Here is a 12,549-nt window from a genome sequence, read left to right as displayed (position 1 = left end):
CAAGACACCACCTCAGAATATGGGTTACTTTTCCCCCATCAAAGTCCATGAAGCTTTTGAACTAGTGGCTAGGATTTGATGGGACCCTTTCCCACATCGGCTACAAATGACCGCTTTATTCTAGTAATCACTGAATATCTAACGCGTTGGTGCGAAGCCATAGCCATCCCTGATGCCACTGCATCTACTATATCTATTTCACTCTTGCAAAAACTGATATTTCAGCATGGCTGCCCAAAGCAGTTTCTTTCAGATCAAGGCCCCCAATTCACAGGTGAAGTGTTACAAGTCCTTTCTCATAGCTTGGGTATCAAGCAGATTTTGACCTCTCCATATCACCTCCAAACAAATGGGCTAACAGAGCGGTTGAATCGCACAATTAAGCAGGTGTTGGCCTCTTTTGTGGATCCCTTGCACCAACATTGGGATACAGTTCTCCCCTTCGTGGTGTATGCTTACAACACCTCAATTCAGGCATCCACACGTGTTAGTCCTTTTAGGGCCTTGTATGGCCAAGACCCACAACTCCCACCAGATCTCAATACCTTGCAAGTCCCCCCACCAAGGCAGATGCAGTTGATTGGCTACTCTACATGCAACAACACCAACAATTTACAACAAGCTCAAACCAGACAAAAGAGGGCCTATGATGAGGGCCGGAAACACATAGAATACCCCGACAGCACGCTGGTTCTATTGTACTACCCCATTCGAAAACCAGACCTTAGTGAATCGTTACTCCATCGTTGGATTGTCCCCTATAAGGTGTTAAAATGCCTGCATACCAACACTTATAAGCTACAATTCCTGTCCAATAACTCATTCACTACCGCTCATGTAATTCGGATGAAGCCCTATCACTCACCTCAGGATCAGCCTTAGGATAGACCCACCCTCTCCTGATTCATTTTTTCTTTTTGGGGGGGAGGTGTAGGATACCGGATCAGTTAGGCCGTTATGTAACAGATGAGCGCCTAGCCATTCTTGGCCTATGAGGAGAACAACTATATGTACAAGGCCACGAGCAGGGAATATACAGGCTGAGTACATCTGAGCGCAGGTGTTTCTGTTGTGTCTTGGCCATTCCACAATATGATTGATTTACATTTTAGAAGATGATCAAGTGATCCATTGAAATTTATAAAAAGATATAGACGTGGTGCACTACAAGAGGTTGTGTGCTCTTGTGACGCTGTTAGCGACGGAAATACACTGTGTTTTTATAACCCCCGACGTCGTTAAAACCGTCGCTACGAGCGTCGCTATAGGCATCGCTATCTGCGTCGCTACAAGCGTCGCTATATAGAGACGCTCATAGCCACGCTCATAGCGACGCTTATAGCGATGTTTACACAGAAGACTATAGCGACGCTCATAGCGACGCTACAGAGCCATAAATAGCGACGGTTATAGCAACGCCCGAGAGAATTTTTTTTTGGTGATAGGGCATTGAATGCCCTGCCACCCATCAACCATATTGTACTTGATTCACTTTTTAAAAAAAGTGCAAGGGTAGATAATAGACCCAAAATAGTCACCCACAAGACGCATTGTTTGCAAAATTGACAAGCGTAAAATTGACAATTGTACACATCATAGGCAAAATGAATTGATTGGCAAATGTAATAATGACAATTGTACAACATCATAGGCATAAAGAATTGATTGGCAAAAGGAACTGCGGTGACAAATGTAATAATATACATGGTTCAAAAAGACGTATAAAATCCGTCTCATGATACGTAAGCTATGAGAAACCCTAAACTAATGCTATCTAGCTACGGCTAAACTGACGTCGTCTAGTCAGACGTCTCATCGCGTCCAAGCGGCGTATCTATCGGATTCTGCAAAAAAAGACAATAAGACAGCTTTCAGTAAGTATAAACATATAACGACATTAATAAAACAATACAAAAAATAGAAAAGAGTAAACCCTAATACTAACCATGCCGCCGCGAGAACTGAGAATGTCCATCAGGGCGTTTAAGCCCTTCCTGCCTGCATACTCGCGCTCGTACGGTGTGGGATCACGTCCTGTCATCGACCACTGTCAAAACATACAAAGATTTCATTATGTTAGAATTAAAAAACTCATAAACCCTAAACTATCGAACATAAAGAGCAATGCAAAAACACTTACAAAATCGGCCTCAAATAATGTCCATCCACCGCTCCCCAAGTGGTGTGAGCTCCTTGCCTCTACTCGCGCTCTGGCTACATCCTTTTGTTGCTTCCACTTGTCGGGATTCTCGCGCGCTGCTTTCTTCGCATTCTTCCAATCTTCTTTGGCCAGCCAATCTGGCCTGTTCCACCCATTCTTGATTGCTTTTTGCACTTCGGAACGCTTGTGTTTGCAGTATTCGCGCATTCGAATCTTCATCAGGTCTTCATTGAAGCGCTGATCCCGTGTTGGAACGGGAAACTCATCATGAAGTATGCTGATGACTCTGTTTTTTAAATCACTTGGTACTTCACTCCATTTGTTTAGTATGTAGTGTCTAAACAGCTGAGAGCAAAGACCACGCATGCGCGAGATCACCTTCTTGCCGTCATCATCCATGATGATGCCGCCGCTGAAGTCGACGGAGTAAGGCAAGCCCTCTGGCCGGTGACGCGTGAACCTGGGTGTCCCGGCAGGGGTCTCTAGCGGCGTGTCGATGGGGGTACGGACGTCAGGTGTCTCTACCGGCGTCTGGGCCCTGAAGCGAGGAGTATCAAGTGGGGTGGCTCCTGGCGGAGTAGGTAGAGGTGTGTAGCTGCTAGGAACAGTCAGCCGCGCAAAACCTGGCGTAGATGGCGATGCTGTGGCTGGTGTGGGGGCGGGCAAAGAAGGGGAGGGTAAAGAGCCTCGTCGAACACGAGGCGGTGTGGAGGCATCGGCGGCGGAATCCCCACAACAACCACCACCGCCACCACTAGAGCGCCGGTGTCTAGACGAGTGTGAAGATCGTCTCGTCGACGTCGAAGCTTCGGAGCGCGCCGAATGCTCCGAAAGAGAGGGAGATGCGGATGGAGTAGGAACGCGCGATGATGCGCCAGAGCGATGATGCTCCACGTACCACTGTCTCTGTTGCGGTGACAAAGAAGAAAGAAACTCCTCATCATCCATACCTGCATTAAACACACGAATATTTAAACTTAATATTGAATGAATAGAGTAGACAATGACGCAAAGACCATTAAATACAATGACGTAATGACGCATATAAATACAATGACGCAATGAATTGAGTGATAGAAGAGGCAAGTCGAAAACTTAGAATTTTCAATCAAAAGATGTGAGCGCGAGTAGAAAAGAGCGTTATACACCATGGAAGGTACTTAGAGAGCCAGAGCTTTTACAACACGGAGCAAAATTGTTCAAATACAATATTTGTGGCTTTAAGAAATCTCTCTCTCATCCTCGCATAACTCAGCATAACTTCCTATATCTATATAGAGCTCTCCGTTTAAACACATATCCTATGTTTCATTTTGTAGCTCCTCTGTATGCACCCCATATAGAGTAGTAGCATCTTGATGCTCGTCTGGCACCACCGCAGCGGCTTCTGATTGAGCATCTTCTCTGATCTCCTCCATTGATGCCGTTGTGATTGGCACATGGTAGCCTTCATACGTCCTTGCACTACGAGGGGCTACCTCTATGACGTACCACCTGTTTGATGTAGACTTTGTAGGATGAAATATTACCTGCCAGAGCCACATAACTTACATGAGAGCTTTCAAGCACATAACTTGTAAAAGGGGGATGTTAACTATTTACATACTTACTTGTTCACAATGCTCTGGTAGTACGAAAGTGTCTCTTAGGTCAGTCCATTTCTTAGTAGAATCCACCTCAAGAAAACCAGACTCTCCTCTACGCACAGTAGCGTTGCGACCCTCCATGATTATCTTGAACCATTGCACGTCGAACAAGTCGACAAAAAATCCTCTGTAATCGATCCTCAAAATCTCTTGCAGCGTGCCGAAGTAAGTGAGTTCCGCCACCACAGGATCTGCATCAGAGGAACGTCGTCGACTAGACTGTTCAAATTTTGCCATGATTCCACAATCTTGAGTAAAACGCTTTTTGTCGATCCGTTCCACCCTAAAATGTCGACCTTTACACCATGCTGCTGTGTATGACTTATACTACAACGAACAAAGATTATGAGTGGCCGTTCAAACGTTTAGAAATAAAGTCACTAGCATGTCGTACATTGCAAACTTACCTTGGTCGCGCAACCCCGAGAGTACTCCCACTCTTCCTCAGTTACTTCGTCACCGCATTGTTGTGCGCTTTTCAATTTGTTGTGCAACCATCTTAAGCTCATGAAGGTTGGTAGGCTCTCCAGACCCGTCGGATAGTGCATCGGTGGTCGTCTTCCCCGTCTCCACTCGATTCGTGCCCTTTGTCACTCTTGCTTTGCATCCTCATATTGTGAAATCCACTTTTGCATCACTGGATTGTGAAGCATGCAAAATCGGTTGATTTTAGCCTCTAGATCTTCCGTCATCTTCTTCTCAACACCGAGATTGCACATGACAATCCCAGATATGCGCTCATCATCTATGGTTCGCCATAGCGTGTCCCGGGCTTTATCAAATCCATCTAGCCACTCTCCAATGTACACTAGGGACTCTGATACCAACCAACCTTCTGCCATGCTACCCTCCGGACGTGCCTTTTGATGCACATATCCCTTAAGCATTTTCATGAAACGTTCTAAGAAGAACATCCATCTGGAATGAACTGTGCCAGCTTCCGGCGGTGAGAGTTAACTTCCGGCGGTGACGCTGCCTCATCTCCATCCACATCTGACGACAGCAATTGGCCCTTTAGACCGTTCTTGCTCTTGTTACTAACTTTGAAGTTGCTGTTGAATGACTAGAGGTTGTCTAGATGGTCATTGTGTCGGGGATGTAGTGACTCTTGCCACCCTGAAGATCCACCTTCTTCCCTATCTTCTGAAGACATTTCACCAGTACTTTTGGATCGACGGAGCCCACCATGAGTGAAGGCAGCAATACCCTATATTACATTGAGGGCTTTCTTCACCCGCTTCATGCAGGCATCGCAATCTATGGAGACCTAAATCTAATCTAATATAACGTAAATCTAAATCTAGCGTAAATAAACATAAATCTAATTAAAAATAAACCTAAATCTAATCTAATTTAACTTAAATAAACCTAAATCTAATTTAACGTAAGTCTACATCTAACCTAATCTTTAACGTCTTTTAGGATAGTTTCCTACGACGTTATAACTCTCTTCTTCTTGTGTGTGTGCGCGTGTGTGGATGTGTGTGCCAATAAAAAGAGATAAATGGTATAACCTTTCTATCACCCATGCCAAGTATGATAGATTGGTTATGCCATTTCCCTCTTGAATAATAGGTCTTGAGTTCAACTCTTCGTCGGCTAGATCTTTAGGTCTTTTAATTTTAATTAGTTTCCTACGACGTTAAATTAGTTTCTCTCTCTTTCTCTCTCAATGTGTGTGCGTTTTTTTGGATCGTATGCATGTTTTCTCTCTCTTTTCCTCTCTCAATGTGTGCGTTTTTTGTTTATGCATGTTCTCTCTCTCTTTTCCTCTCTCAATGCGTGCGTTTTTTGTTTATGCATGCTCTCTCTCTCTTTTCCTCTCTCAATGTGTGTGTGCATTCTTTGTTTATGTATGTGTGTGCGTTTTTGTTTATGTTTGTACTCTCTCTCTCTCTCTCTCTCTCTCTCTCTCTCTCTCTCTCTCTCTCTCAAAAACACTATGTGTGTGTGTGTATGTGTGTGTGTGAGAGAGAGAGAGAAGGAGAGAGAAAGAGGGGAAGGGAACATGAGAGCGAGGAGAGGGAAGGAGCATACCTGGCTCTCCTTCCTCTCCTCGTGTGTGTGTGTGTGTGTGTGTTTGTGTGTGTGGAGAAGAAAAAGAGAGAGAGAGAGAGAGAGAGAGAGAGAGAGAGAGGGAGAGCGTTACCTGCTCCTTGCTTGAGGGCGCCGAAAAACTCAGATCTGAGATCTGAATTTTTGGGCGCGCTCTGTTATTTTTTTAGCCCAGCCGGTGTCGCTATGAGCGTCACAAATTTACAAAGAAATTTGCGACGCTCATAGCGACGCCGGGATATTTTTTTTTGAGTGTCGCTGTGTGAGCGTCGCTAATATGAATAGTCTCTTGTAGTGGTGGTAGAGATTTTTGCTACTCCTATAATAAAAAAATGTTATGCATTTCTTATGAATTTATGATGAAGAAGGTGGAGATATATGAAGTCATATTGAAGGATATGGATGTGATAATAGGAAATTCTATGATTAATGAAATTGGCCCATCACAAAGGATCTGACCATTCTTTGTAGACCACATAGACTCATGCAATTGTGCCTACACATATTCCTGACAATGCATTATGTTGTTTGTACATTCCTATAAGTGAATTTAATCCTATTAATTATAATCTTGTTTGTGGAGATATATTAATGGGTGAAAGCATGTTAACCTGTCGCACTTTTTGTGCTAGTTAGCAGTTTCAAGTTAGCACATCTTCGAAAAGTTGGGCGTCCGGTAAATTTTTTACAAATAATATCAAAATTTGTCGGAGGTTGTACATTTGGATTCCTTGTTTCAAGTGCTTTCTATTGATATATCATATGTCATAGATCTTGGAGATGTAGCTCAAGTTATTGTACTAGTTAGCATATGTCAAAATTGTGCTAGTTAGCATTGTCCGGGACATGAAAAATCATGACAAGTTAACATGCTTTCACCCTAATACATATTGAAGGATGTGGATGTGACAATAAGAAATGCTATGACTAATAAAATTGGCCCATCTTTCACAAAGGATGTGACCATTCTCTGTAGACCACATAGAATCATGCATTGTGCCAACACATATTCCTTGACAATGCATTATGTTGTTTGTACATTCCTAGAAGTGAAGTTGATCCTACTAATCTTCCTATAGGTGTTGGTGGAGATATATTAAGTCATATTGAAGGATATGGATGTGACAATAGGAAATGATATGCCTAATTATGAAATTCTTGACAATACATTATGTTGTTTGTACATTCAAATAAGTGAAGTTAATCCTACTAATCTTCCTAGATGTGTTAATTATAGCGATATCCAAGCATGAGATTTGTGATAGAGAATCCTAGACTACACATGTCTAAGGGTAACCTACAAGATGTCTCACCATGTTACGATCTTGCGTAGCATGTCTAGAAGTTGTGTAGGGATTGGGTGGTGTGTGCAATGAGCTCAAGGTGGTTTGAAGCTTGGAGCAACCATGACTACACACACAGTAGAGAGAGAGAGAGATAGAGAGAGAGAGACTCAATAAACTATAATGTACATACAATATATTTACAGCATATATTATTATTCATATACAAAAGGAAGGGTTTATGTACAAAAAGTCTCACAACCAGTATCCGACAGCTCATATCTCCAAGTGCCTTTTCAAAAGGCTACACACATATATGTAATATGTGTCACATCAAAAATTGAACTAAGTGTCGAAGGAGCTCCCATGCCCACCTTTCAACCCTCCCCTTGGGCATGTCATACATAATGAAGACCCAACTATCCACACAGGATGACATTATCCACACAGGATGACAAGATCTATCCACACAGGATGATTAAAAAAAACCTCCCCTTGAACTAGAGAGAGTAGAAATGGATCTTCATCAAAGTACATCTGTAACGATACAAACTTCCCCTTCATCCTCAGCTTCTTTTTCTTCGACTATATTAGCTGCTCCTCTGATAGGTCTCTTGCCTTTGAAGTTTATGTTGTTGTTGTTGCCACTTCTGTTGTTCATGTTAGCTTCGCCTTTGGATTTCTTCTTGCTAAAGGTATTTGACATAGATAACATAATTGGAATGTTACCTTCACATATTGAGGCCAACAATGTCGATAAATGCTGATCACATGTATAACATGCATTACAAAATGTGAGGCCTAATGAGTGAGGGTTTATATTGTGCTCCATGGTTTTACATCTAGCATACGTCACAAAATTTTGGTCCTCCATGTGGATTTACCCCTTCAAAAAAGCAACCTTATGTGTGAATAGCCACTTGTAGGCAATCTACAAAAGCCTAAAAATAAGTAGTTTAACACAGAAAATGAGTTGAAAAAGGAAATTCTAGCGGCTTCTCTCTGTGTGTGTGTGTGTGTGTAAAATCCCATCACTTAGAATCATATACTGAGAGAACTTAAATACTGTTTGCACTTACCATATTGTGAAAAGAACAAAGCAAAGTAGAACTTTTTGATATAAAACTTATTACAAGATACTTCGATACATGAAAAAGTAGGAGCTTTTAAGCCAGAACTCCTATCAGATGAAAGCATGGATCTTTACCTGCCAACCAACCACAAGTACAATTAATTAGAATTAATTTGCAAAAAATGAGTGACAGGTATATCAAGCAATCCCCACTGCTTGTTATTGTTGTCACACCCTGGATCCCCAACCTTACTCCTAATTATATGTTATGTTTTCTTTTGCTTGTCTATGCAAGTAGGGTCGACTACGGTCTGTGAAAGTTTTTATGGGTTTACATGGCTTGGAGATGAGGTCTCTAGTTGCTATTGGCTTGGTTCCCTTTTTCTCTTTATGTGCTATCATGAGCTTGTCCCGAATCTGTTGTACCTTAAATACATCTCGAGTGATGCTCATCCTAGCTGTCTGCCTGTACCCCTGTTTGTCACCAATGGTTACACATATGAGTTTAGCATTCTTAGATACTATACTTAGATGTTGCCCTAGGGGCATCATTATCTCTATGTTCTATAAGTCAGCATCCTAATTTATAAGTACGTCTAATTTGTAAAAATTTTGGCAGCATTTTGTTTGTAAAACGTTTCTTTTTTCAAAAAATCCCATCTTACGTAATGACATCTGTCCTCACAGGAGGTTGTCATATACTCTCTTCCAAATCTTTGATACATTTTTATGCTAGACAGTAATCATAAAAAAACAATGGTTACACATATGAGTTTAGCAGTCTTAGATATTATACTAAATGCTACCTTAGGGGCATTCTTATCTCTATGTTTTATAAGTCAGCATTCCAATTTACAAGTATATCTAATTTGTGAAAATTTTGGTAGCATTTTGCTTATAAAACCTTTCTTTTTTCAAAAAAATCAGTCTTACACAATGACCTCTGTCCTCACAGGAGGTTGTCATATACTCTCTTCCAAATCTTTGATACATTTTTATGCTAGACAGTAATCATAAAAAAACCAATGGTTACGCATATGAGTTTATCATTCTTAGATATTCTACTAAATGCTACCTTAGGGGCTTTCTTATCTCTATGGTTTATAAGTCAGCATTCCAATTTATAAGTATATCTAAATTGTGAAAATTTTGGCAGCATTTTGTTTGTAAAACCTTTCTTTTTTCAACAAAAAACCAGTCTTACACAATGACATTTGTCCTCACAGAAGGTTGTCATATACCCTCTTTCAAACTTTTCATACATTTTTATGCAAGATAGTAATCTTAAAAAACCAACAAGGAAAAAAGAAAGATCTTTTTTAACATCAGTGCTTAAACACAATTGTACTCGCGGCTTTCTGTATCAATTCACCTAGTTATTGCTTTCAGTAGACATCTGTAGTGTTCCTCTTTCCCACTTAGTGCTCAAGGCAATGTACCACTTGAAACTGTTACCTTCAACTGTCAAATCATTATGTGTATAGATATTAATTGTATGATCCAACTTTCAAATTATGCATATTATATAATCGGTTTGTATACTAATGTGATGCTTACTTGTGTTTGTGTGTATATGCTTTTGTACATGAATGCCGAACAGTATGTATAAGTATGTCAATACCCAACCAAGATTGGTCTTGGTAATGTATTAGTCTTGTGTCGGTTATTCATAACTTATTGCGTACACTGCTTAACGTATGTGGAGCTTCCTCATGTTGCAACTGTATGTGAGATTCCCTATTGCTAATATATGCATGTATATAATCCTAAATCATGTATCTACGCTTGAATGTGTATCAACCAATTCATGCTTTTAAAACCATAATTACCTTCTGTATATTTACGACCAGGAAATAGGTTGTCAAATTGGTCCTCCCGGATAGTGTGTCGTATGCTGCGGATTTTGTGAAGCTATGCCCTCCTCTGCTTGAGGCCGGTGGTTTTCGTTGATGTTTGAGAGAGTAGGAGGCTACGTTCGCTTGCGAGCTCTGGTTGCTTACGTCTACTGTGTACTGTGTGTGTGTAGAGAGTTTGTATTGTTATATGAGCGCTACAGGAAAGCTTACATGCTCATGCTTGCATGTTTAAAGCAATAGCTTTAGGTGAGTGGTTTGGCCTAAGCAATCTATTGGAAGTTGGAAGCGCTACAGAGTATGCAACTTAGCGTGTGTGCTTGCCGTGTGTGATAATGAATTCATGTGCTACCTGCACTTCTATATAGGCTTTGGATATGCGGTGTCTTAAAGGCCTAGTCGTTGGTTGCCTTAAAGGCTTGCAGCAGAGCGATATGCCAGTGTTGCCAATTTACGTTTCCAGCTTTAGAATTGCTTAGTTTAGAGGTTATGCAGTGTGCTACTTTATTTAAGCTTTATTAATATTAAAGTCATATCTTCCTTTGAGATATTATCCAGTTTGTTACGTGATGTATCAAAAGGTACAATCTTTTTTTGTATGATTGAGCCAATTCCCGTAAAGTGAGCTCTTTTGAAACTGTATCTTGTGATTGTGCCGGTACTACACGTAGGTCCGTGTACCCATTAGTTATGCGAATACAAACCAATTATTTGCTAATGCCAGGTAAACCTCATATATGCCAGGTAAACCTTATAAATGCCAATTATTTACTCAATGTCGGGTAAACCTGATAAATTCAAGGGTGCATACATGCTTCTGGAGAATTCCAAATCAGTTACAAAATAAAGGGCTTGTCTATGACAGAAAAGAAAAAAAGGGGGGTTTTTGGCTTTGAAATCCATCATCGTATCCTGCTTTGGAGGTATCCGTCCTTCTATCACTCTTCCGCCAATGATGTTGTCGCCTGTGGCGTGGTTAGTGGAGGCATGTTAACAAAACTTACTTCTTTTTTTCTATGGTACTTTATGATCATGTGTGTTGTGTGGTTGTGTGTCTATAATATCACAAAGTGTTTATTAGCATGCATCCTGTGTTCCATATATTGTGTGTGTGTGTGTGTGTGTGTGTGTGTGTGTGTGTGTGTGTGTGTGTGTGTGTGTGTGTGCATTGTTGTTTTAAATACATATATACGCAAACGAACACAAGTGTTCATGGACAACCAGATCCTAGACAAGTATAAGGGTTATGCACAAAAATTTATTTGCATGTTTGAAAATAAATTATGTACATGGTATCAGTAACCAAGAATACATCATAGGAAATTACAATCCCAAAGAATGGTAATAGAGCTGCTCCCCATTCAAACGAGCATCAATTTCAAAACATAAAGAATAGCCTGTTTTACTCAAAGAAGGTAGCCCTCACCTGCATCCATAGTAAACAAGAAAACGCTCGGTTAGCAATTGTTTACCGTATACAGGTGAAGCATGGGCATCCCAGTTGTTATCCATGTCACAATGATAAAACAAACAATCCTTAAGTGTATTTTTTTCTTTTTTTCTTTTTTTAAAAATTGATTCTATATTTCTGCTTTTTCTTCAAAGCACACTTTCAAAAACCTTTTGTTTAGTTTTTATATGGATCCAAAGGTACCACATAGATAATTATGCAGTAAAATACTCATTTTTTGAGGTGATAGAAGAGAGGTATTTTTTTATAAATACAAGTTTAGTATTTTGATCTTTCATTTATACTCCCTTAAGGCTTTGTTAATTTGAAAACCCAATATCAATCACTATGGTTATAATCCGTCCAAGTAGACGATCTAGATATCATATCAAATAAGCAACCAAATCCCAGAATCATCAAACCTTGAAGTAATATACAATTTTCGGATCATCATCCCTTTGTTTTGTTCAAAAAAAAAAGTGCCATTAATCATGAAAGTAAAGCCTTATTTTACAATTTTTTTTACATTTATAAACCAAGTTACTTGGTCGGAGATATCATATTGCAAACTATCAATGAATATCCCGATCCTAGGTCTTTTTGGTTTAAAGAGACATATAGCACCTATCCATGAAATTAATACCCCCCCCCCCCCCCCCCCCCCCCCCCCCCCCCCCCCCCCCCCCCCTTTTTTAGTTAAATACATGGTGAGAAACCCACCAGTAGATATCATGGAAATAGAACCATATAATACAAGCCTGATTCTCACTCCAAAAAAACCACTTCATTAATTCTAGTAGACAAAATATGTACAGCTAGCATACATGCTACGCCATTTAGATAAGTGTTTACTGTAGATTTTCAGAAGCCAAAAAGAACACGGCACATTATGATTTGAAGTGGAGATACTTCCTTTACCCAAGAATTTCAACAAGCATTGAAGAATCATAATACGGTGTGTTTTTCGGAACCACATCACCAAGGTTTGTTGCCAAAACCAGAAAGTACACCCATAATTATGAGAATTGA

This window comes from Adiantum capillus-veneris, chromosome 26 (assembly GCF_014529385.1).
Source record: "Adiantum capillus-veneris isolate H3 chromosome 26, ASM1452938v2, whole genome shotgun sequence".
NCBI classification, from domain to species: Eukaryota; Viridiplantae; Streptophyta; class Polypodiopsida; order Polypodiales; family Pteridaceae; genus Adiantum; species Adiantum capillus-veneris.
Note: the sequence above shows the minus strand (reverse complement) of the source record.